General features: G+C 34.5%; 1 long non-coding RNA gene across 1 annotated transcript; it reads right to left on the reverse strand.

The window, feature by feature from the left end:
* Nucleotides 1-6,429: 6,429 nt before the first annotated feature.
* On the reverse strand, nucleotides 6,430-8,443 carry LOC148599753 (uncharacterized). Its single transcript, XR_015917836.1, has 3 exons — nucleotides 8,315-8,443; nucleotides 7,483-7,612; nucleotides 6,430-6,565 (listed from the first exon to the last, which is right to left on the reverse strand). It is a non-coding gene; the product is annotated as an uncharacterized LOC148599753 (long non-coding RNA).
* Between the last annotated feature and the right edge of the window lie 1,738 nt (nucleotides 8,444-10,181).

Genomic DNA, 10,181 nt, shown 5'->3' on the forward strand with positions numbered 1-10,181 from the left:
CTAAGGGAGGTAATTCAAGGAAGTTTTCACTTCACCTGAAATCAAAGTACTCATGTACTGCATCAATTTATATCGATCGTTTGAATTTTTACGCCTCAGACAATCGTAAAATTTCAAAAAATATGGTATAAAAGAAAAGTTTGGGGAACGAAGTCAAACCTATCTTAACACTGACAAACTTATTATTCTAAATGGTTATTATCATATTGATATCTTTGATTTATTTTTAAATTAATCATTCTGATTACGACGGGCATTTAAAAAAACGCACACACCAAAATTCACGATGCATCGTTGCAGTGCACTAGTTTGCGTCATATTCGGGTTTGATAAATGAACACAAACTCTTTGAAATATTGCATATTGTAATTGAACTACAAGACGTAATACCACCATTTCATGTCTCCATTACTTTCTATATTAAATTCAGCTTTTATAAGGCTCATAGTAAATTTTACATGAGTACAGATGGTGCTGCAGGGGTTTCATTATGATGGGCACCCTTTATTTTAACTCACATAAAAATATCAACATACCTTTGAGTTGCTCATTAAAGTAGACATAAGAGGATGAAAAACTATGACGCGTTGAACAAATCTGTTTTCACCACCAGTTCATTCATCATTGAAATAAACATGTCCTAATATGCATGTCCCTCACAAGTAGCTACATTTCTCAGTTGTTACGCTTTATAGCCCTAGTGATACAAGTTATCGTATAGACACCTATGTGTCATGTAAAAGCGCTTAGTTTCTCGACACCTAGTTTCAGAGACACATGCATTAGATTGATTATTTATAAAGCAATATCACCCCCCCCCAAACACACACACACACACACTGACATAATTTCTGGGAAATGCATTTCGAAATTCCTATGCCATCGTCTAAGCAAAGTTTTATTTTTATTTGTCATATCCGGGCTTCTGGTGTCACGAGGCGGTAACCGTAATAAAAATACCCCATACAATGGGTGAAACATCAGGATGGTTTCGGGGGGTTATACGACCCTTTTGTCAAAATGAGTGGCCCATAATAGCCTGGAACAGGACGTGTATTCCCTGCCTGGAACCTCTTTCTTTATACAAGTTTCTTGTTCGGAACCACTGCCACATTTTTTGTAAATACTTAGTGTGTGGATCCGCCAGGGCCTGCATGAAATCTATAAAAACAACTCTTCTAATTGGTACTCAGCATACTTCTTTATATTTCATTTCTATGAACAATGCCTATTTATGATCTCGCAGGGTTTTCATTTCTAGTTGAAGTTCAAAAGGCTTATTATGCGTCTAAAAGGATTTATATATTTAACACCTTGGCGTCTTTAACTAAAAATAAGTCATTTATAGGCAATTAGAATATATCGACAGTGGATTATTGGTTTATTCGGGTAAACGCAAAGAAATAAACAGGTACTGATAAGAGGTTAGATGTCAACTACTTTTAATTGAATCATTGTCAATTCAAACCAAATTAATCAGCATATTTAGTTACTAGAAAAAAGGGCTAGGCTTGTCTTAAAAAAGAGGGTTAAGCTGGCCTTAAAAAAGAGGGTTAGGCTGGTCTTAAAAAAAGGATGGTAAGGCTGGTGTTAAAAAAAGGAGTGTTAGGCTGGTCCTGAAATAAAAAGTTTAGGCTTAGGTTTTTGGTCTTAAAAAAGAGCGTAATACTAGTCTAAAAAAAAGGTTTGGCTGGTCTTAAAAAAGAGGGTCTAAATATATTTTAGAATACTCAAGAGGTCAATCTGGTCTTACGTTTGTCTGTAGAAAGGGCGAGTCGAAATCCATTCTGGAAGATTGAAGAGAAGAAATTCTATGGTAAGTCTTAAGTTGCTGAATATACCGATGATGATAAATTGCCATAATCTCAAACAGCCCCATGCACATAGTACTGGAAGATGATATATACACAGTCAAGATGAACATGGAACAATTGAGATGAAAGCAGACTTTTATTCCATGTGACAAATTCTTCAACGCCACTAAAGATACAAATGTCCTGAAAAAGAAGAACAAGAATAAGAACGCTGTACTTCCATGCATAATCTGTAACAAGTGAACGAATGACCTTAATATCTAATACTAAACACTGTGATCAGTGAACTAATGACCTTAATATTTAACATAGAACCCTAATAAATTACGTTGAAATTTTGAGTTTTACATCTAAAACAGAACACTTAAACCTGTCTTAACTGAACCTGAATACCTGTCTATAACAGACACTTTTTAATATAAAGAACTTTAGTGAGTGCGCTAATATACCCCACACATCCACAAATATGACTCTCAAATTATAGAGTAATCAAGGGAACTAAGGTTATAGCGGTAATCAAAAGAATGTAATCCAGGGATAAAGACCAGACATGGAAAACAGACATACACAACAAAGAACATAAAGTAACTAAAATCATACATACAAAGTAACAAAAGCAAATGAGCAACTCAGACTCCACTAAAAACTGGGAGCATGAACCGGGTGCACCGGTAGGGTAAGTGTACTCTGCTTTTCTAGAAACGCCCGCCGAGTTGCTCATAAAAAGTCCGGGGGAGACAAACGAGGAAAGGAAAACTATAACCCGTTGAATAAATCAGTTTACATGGAGCAGATACACCATAACGATCCACGAGTTCATGATGACGACCATAAAAGTATTTGAAAAGAAAAGAACGTTCAGGGGCCTTAGTTCATAGAAAATCTCAACATAACATAAACTTGATCTGTAATTTATCATGATACATTGTAAACACACATACCAAACATCAGCTCAATTTCTGAAAGTTTTGAGAAAACACGTCCTGAAAACTGTTGATTTAAAAGAAATTGCTAATTCTAAGGCCTGTAATTTTGGTGAAAGTCAGCGGAGCAGAACAAAATCTACAGATACTCATCATGGTAGACTTACATACCAAATGCCAGCTCAATATCTGTAAGCATTTAGAAAAAAAGTCCCAAAGACTTTTATTTTTGAAAATTTGCTCAGTCCAAGGCAAGTAATTTCATTAAAAATCAGCAAAACAAAACGTAAACACGATCTATTTATCATGATGGTAGTCTAACATACAAAAAATCAGCAAGTGTTTAGAAAAAAAAGTCTGGAAGACTGACAGGTAAAAATATCATACCCTTCACAACTTCGTTGCGTATCAATATCATCATATCTGCTTAACTGTACCAAACAACTGTCTATAAGGAACTAATTTTGAAGTCTAAATTCTGTTTATACACTAAACTAATTAACAAGAGGTATAAAGACTACCTCCAAACTCAACGTAACACAGACAGACAGACTAGCATGATATGCACATGACTAATTAACAAGATGTATTAAAACTACATTCAAACCTAACACGTAACAGACAGACAGACTGCCATGAGATCACTGTACACACTTGACCAATTAATCAAATGTATGAAAAAAAACAACCTACAAACAATAAGTGTGACAGACAGACACAGGGCTCAAGCTACCTAAGAAAAACAGGGAGAAGTGAATGTGTACGCGCATCTTTTACTAATGCTTTTTAGAATTACACGTGTTATATGTTACTTACATACACAATATTTGAAAGCATTTTCTTATATTCATTTTCTTTTATTGAAATAAATTCCTTTTTAAGCTACTTATGTAAGTAACTAAATATTTTGGACAAAATGAAATCAGCCTGAATGATCGACTGTATCATATTAATGAAATTGAATTTATAATCTATACCTCTACTCCTTATCTCTAATTTATACCTCTACTCCTTACCAAATTTATAATCTACATGTATACCTCTTACCCTTACCAAATTTATAATCTACATGTATACCTCTAACCCTTACCAAATTTATAATCTACACGTATACCTCTAACCCTTACCAAATTTATAATCTACACGTATACCTCTAACCCTTACCAAATTTATAATCTACATGTATACCTCTAACCCTTACCAAATTTATTACAGCAAAATTAATAATGATTGAGCAAAGCAAAGCTTCTTGCATTGCAGTACTGTCCTATTTGTTTGGTCTTTTTTGGCAGCTCTGGAATAGAAAATTTCAGGCAGTGACATTCTGTTGGAATTTTCATTTTGTTGTTTTTTCCTGATCCCACTTAACCCATAATGATTACTTGTTCAAAATATCCAGTCTCTTTATGTAAGTTGATCAAGAGTATTAATAATCATGTAAAAAAAATATTCTTTAAGAAACGCTTCGGGTCTGTTTCTACCGAATTATCAATTGAGATAAATTTAACTTCAGTCCAAAAGAACCTGCATGACAAATTTGCATGTATCGTAACGAAATGTGAATGATAAAACATGAATTATCGTAGGCTGAAACAAAGAATGGTCATTCCGTATCCTGTTTTAAACGTTTGAAACATTAGTTTGTTTGTTTGTTGGGGTTTAACGTCCGAGCAGCAATATTTCAGCAATACTCTGACCATGAACATGAAATTGATGATAAAATAAACATGAAATGATGATGAAATGAAAAAGGGATGGGACACAAGGACAATGGGGTCGGCAAATTTTGATTGCCACTTGAAATAGGGAGAGATGGGTAGGGTCGGGCAATTTAGCCTCCTGTGGCGGAGCCCTATGGTTCCTACTCCGGGAGAATACCATAGTAGGGTTCTTTAACGTGCAAGGAATGTGGCATCTTTCCCAACACGGTGCACAACTATGGTTTGCGGTCAGGTTTTCCGTATTATAGCCTGACAACCCCAGCATGTAACACGCCAGGGGTACCCCATTCCACCACCTGGGGCACACATCCCAGTTGCTCTGTGGGCAGAGCGCCCTAGCCCCCGGCTAGGATTCTGAGCACTATTTAGTCGCCTTTTACGACAAGCTTAGCGCTGCTGCAGGCCTATTCTTTTAACACCCGGACCTGCACGGGGCAACGTTTGAAACAAAACGCTGATTAAAATACTTGCTTGTAACTGAAAATTCGATAGATTTCAATTTTTTTTTACATTTTTTTTTGTCTCGAACGGGCGCCATTTTTGTTTGAATTGTTATCTGAAGGGTACTGTCTAAAATGTGTAACCCGTATCTGTACCAACTTTTCCCCGTACCCAAATGCTTTGCTAAAGTATTCATTCTTACGGTATGTTAAGGACTGAAAATTGCATGAAATGTGGAAAAGTCCGTTTCAATTCATTTCTAATCAAGAAAATGACGAATATTTTTTCTAATATTTCTTGTTTAAACGGTTTTCTGAAGTCAAAAGGTCTAAAATGTGTACGGTTTTCTAAAATCATTGAGAGGTTGAAACTTTACTTTGAGACTTTGGATAAAGTTTTGAAAGATTTGGTATTGTTTAAAAAAAAAGTGATTGAGGTTGAATTCTGTAGCGTATCTAGCGTCAATCCCCGTACCAGCAATGAAGGATACAATCTTATCCAGAATGAAAAACAAAGTCTCTTATACAGTCTGGTGTGATTTTATTTTAACACCAATGAAAATTTTGATAATATCATGATGTTCTAATGTAAAATATGCATTAAAATTGTACAGATAACAAAAATACCGGACTCTGATTTTGGGAATGGGAATTTCCGGTTACCCATTTTAGACCTCTTGAAAAGAGAAAATCGAATAAAAATCTTTTTTTTTTTTTTCGACAAACATTTAAATAAATATTAAATCTAGCCTAACCAGCATATTATTTTGTAAATACGTACCAACTTTTAGTTGGAAATATCATGTAATAATGAAGAAATTGACAAAATAGTATTTGGGTACGGGGAAAAGTTGGTACGGGTACGGGTTACACATTTTAGATCATACCTATCGAAAAAGAGATAACTCTGGTCAAAATACAACTAAAAGACGGAGTAAAACCTGATCACGGGTGATGTCTGAAAATAAGAGGGCGACTCCATTTCGCTTTTGGTGTCGTCTGAGGCGAAGTGAGCGACTCCAGGGCGACTATTTTGCCTGAAATCACCCAGTAGCCTAAAGTGAGACAGACAGACACGAGACCACTATATGCACTTGACAAATTAACAAGAGTCATAGCGGTATAATAACCTAAGATACAACAGACAGACAGACAGACAGACATGAGATCACTATACACACTTGACAAATTAACAAGAGCTATAGAGGTATAAAAACTAAATGGACCTCCAAAAATAACAGATCTCTCTGAAAATTTCTGCACATGCAAAATTTATCATGCTGAACTACACCAACAAATTTGACCTAAACCTGATTGACATCAGAATCTTGGTCTCAAAGGAAAAGATTAAAAAAAAAGTAACAGATAGCAGAGGAGGAAGACGAATGATGACAAACGCCATGTGATGACATAAGCTCACATGATCAAGGTAAGCTAAAAATATGTCCTTTCAGGCAAATATCATACCAAATTTTGTTTGGAAACCATACAACAAAAAGATTTCAAGAAGTGAGCAGATGGTAATACCCACCACAACAATGGCATAACTGATCTGACAGGAAGCTGCAATGTTAGAAATGCTGACCGGTTCAAGAATAGTCATTTCCATGGTGAAAAGGTACTAGTTTTGTAAGTTCATCAGATGAAGACATAATACCATCACTCGGCTGAAAATAGACAATTTTGGAAAGATAATATTGCCAAGTTCTCAAGATGATACTTAGTGGAGACACATATAACAGTAAAATAAATGTACCATAAGATACGTTATGCAGGTGTCCATTGTTCCTATCCATGTGAGAGACTGCTGAAAACTTTACACCATAGCAAAAACATGGAAGACTGGTTCCATTCTGCATTACAAAAGAACAACAAAAGACCTGGCACGACAACCACAGTAAGACACGAGGTGCTGCAAATAAATGATTCAGAATCTACAAAGTGATCAAGAGGGAGTTCACTTACAACAGGAGATGTGATAGGAACAGTTATATGAAGCAGCAAGAAACATCTAGTTTACAAAGATCATCACAAAAAGAGACCAGACTTCCTATATAGGGACAACTAAATCTTGTACCTGTGTTGCAAATATAAATCTACTGAAGTGGACAGAAAGTATACTCACAATAGAAGGTATGAGAGGAACAGCAATATAAGGCAGCAAGAAACATCTGGTACACAAAGATCACCACAAAAAGAGACCGGACTACATATTAGGGGACAACTAGATCCTGTACCAACTCTGCTAATGTGAATGTTTGATGAAAGAAATAAAAAATGACAGATATATAAAGTTAACAAATAAATGAACACCTTTTGCAAAATGTTTATAAATAAAGGAGGTAGACCTAGGGTAAGGGACATCTCATGATAATCAGTGATATGTTGGTATTATATTCAATTTCACCAAAGCCTCTCAAGCCTTTGTTTGAAGCAGAATAAAATGAATCCAAGTTAATTAGATGCTTACATAAGATTGAGTTAAATGCTGAATATAAACGTTCCAAAGATTTTAAGAGTTGTGTCCCTTACTCTAGGTCTACCTCCTTAAACCAAAGTACTTCTTAAATTTGTAAATCATTACCTGGCATCTTCCTTTCTGCTCTTTTTTTATAGAGTACAAATTTGTAAGGTAAAACATGTTCATCCTGGGGGGTTAAGTTTCAAGTGTGAAAGGTCCAGGACTTTTTTTGCATACTCAATGAAGGGTCAACCTATAAAGAAAATCAATACCAGCCATTGAAAAGTATCATACATTCATGACCTAAATAAATGGTATATCAATGCCCCGGAAATTGAGGGTATAAAACTAGTGCTTATTTGAACACTGCCTCCCAATGCATATACAATCCTACATATACATGTACTAACTACCTTGGACAAATGTCTTTTAAAACATGTAACTCAAGAGAAACTTGAGTCTTTTAAACACATAAATCTTTGGATAATAGTAATGATAATACAATACCATCATTGGTAACAGTGTTAAGGTACACATCATATTTCGTGTTTAAAACAACACTGAAGCGTTAACATGATAGGACCATAGTCATGTCAGGCATATAACCATTGACAAATCAACAGATTTTTATCACTCATTAATGTCAATTTAAAGCTTTTCTATAATGACCAAGAAACTTAATACTTAATTACTCTAAAAATATGTGGACAAGAATGGAGAAATTGTAATTTATATAGATATTTCAAAAATATTATTAAATGCTTTTAACATTATACATACAGCTTTCTCTATGATTTGACTGTTTGGTCCACTATATGATATGAACTAGTGATATGATTTGTTATTGTGATTGGTTGTTATGTGATTGCAATACACTGTCAATAAAATCTGATTGGTAAAAAAATGACTATCCTTCTTTGGCTGGAAATTAAACACCTAAATACATTAGACTTACAAAGAATACCATTCAGCTGGTTGTAAATGTTCACTGATCCAGAGGGCAGCCAAGTAACCTAAGTCTGTTCCTGTTGCTAAGAAATCCAATAAAGAAGGAATAAAAAGGAAGGACATGTCATAAAACATAACTGCATTAACTTAAACAGTTTATTAAAGTGTTAGAGTGGATTAACAATGTATTTGCACATATGTACATGTATGTACACAATTGTCATATCATTTAGAGTACTATCCCTAAAACATGTGAATTAAGTTATTTCCAAGAACAGAAATTATCCACTTGATCTGGTATTATACTTTATATTAGTTACAAAGTACAATGGGAACCTATCAGAACAATATACATGTATAGATATCCCATTTAAAAAAACTCTGTCAAATTTAAGGGGAGATAACTCTTAATTGTATTCGATAGGGGAAACAACTAACATTCATTGAAATGCAATTACAACTTATATACCTGCTGATCAAACCTTCAAGGTCACAGGCAACTGTTCATAGTGCGAGACATATCATAATCAAGTGATCTACTCCTCACACACTAAATACTAAAAGCCTATATCAAAAGAGAAAAAATAAGTTACAGCTCTGACCTGAGGTTGTCACCTAAATATAGGCATTTGACCTTCAGGTCAAAGTTCACATCATAGGCCACTATCCATTTTGCATTTGTAATGGACAGATACAGGCACAGACAGACGGACAGAGTATCCAGTACATGTCGACCACCACTTTTTGTTGCAGGGCCCTAATCAAAGAGATATTAGAGTCATGTGACTTAACTGTCATTCTATGAGAAAACAAGAAATTGAAAATTTCTGCAGTATTCGCAAACCCCAAAAGTGTGATAGATTTAAAAGTATATGTGTTTGAAAAGATAAAAATTTGAAATCAGACAAAAATATCAAATTTTACAGTTTTTACAGTATACAGACTTTCACCGCATTCTTTCCATGGCAGCAAATTTTCAACATTTTAAGCAGTATCTCCATCAAAATGGTCATTTTGGTTAACATAAACACTCACCATGTACTTTACAGCACTATTTGCTAAGAGATAGCCTGACTAAATGAAAAAAAAAGGAAATTTATACCTGCCATGAGACAAAAATTAAAGGTAAAATTTGAAAAATTGACCTACACACCAACTTCAACTGAAAATTTGACATTTTATTATAAACAGGCTTTCCTAAAACTGCATTTAAAGTAAAAGTATACTATTACGAAGGATATTAATACAAGTTAAGTCCTAACTATAAAAAAATTGGGACTAAAAACTTCAATTTCATATAAGAGGGTACTGGCTGTCAAATTGCACTCTAAAACATTATGCGAACAAAGTTGTTTAGCTCACCAGGATTAAAAAACAGATTTAGCATACACAATGACTAATAAACCTACATATTGTCAGCCTGCAACGTGATTTTAGGCAGAAAATGACACATTAAAACCTAAACTTGAGAAAAATACCGCAAAATTTGAAATATGACCCCAAATTTATGAAATTTAATAAAACTTGCATAATATGAGGCTACTTACCAGAAAAAAAGAATGGTATGTTTATTTTTCTTCCCGAATTACACAATTTGGTAAAACTTTGTTAGTTGAAATTGTATCAGTCCCTAGCTGCAAACATGCAGCCATTGAGATTGCTCATTTATTATTTGTTCATAATTACTAGTTGTGACCGTTCAAATTACTAAATATAAAATGGCAATAGCTATGATTTTGCAGCTATTCAAAGCACCACACTCAATGGAGCCAGGTACAAAAGTCAATGACATAATGTCCACTGAACATTGTATTTGGTACCTGATTCTACTTCTATTGAGTACCATTATGGGGACTTCATCCTCTATGAATTAC

This window comes from Perna viridis, chromosome 13, assembly GCF_037379345.1.
Source record: "Perna viridis isolate PV_CMFRI_1.1 ecotype Kerala chromosome 13, ASM3737934v1, whole genome shotgun sequence".
Lineage (NCBI taxonomy): Eukaryota > Metazoa > Mollusca > Bivalvia > Mytilida > Mytilidae > Perna > Perna viridis.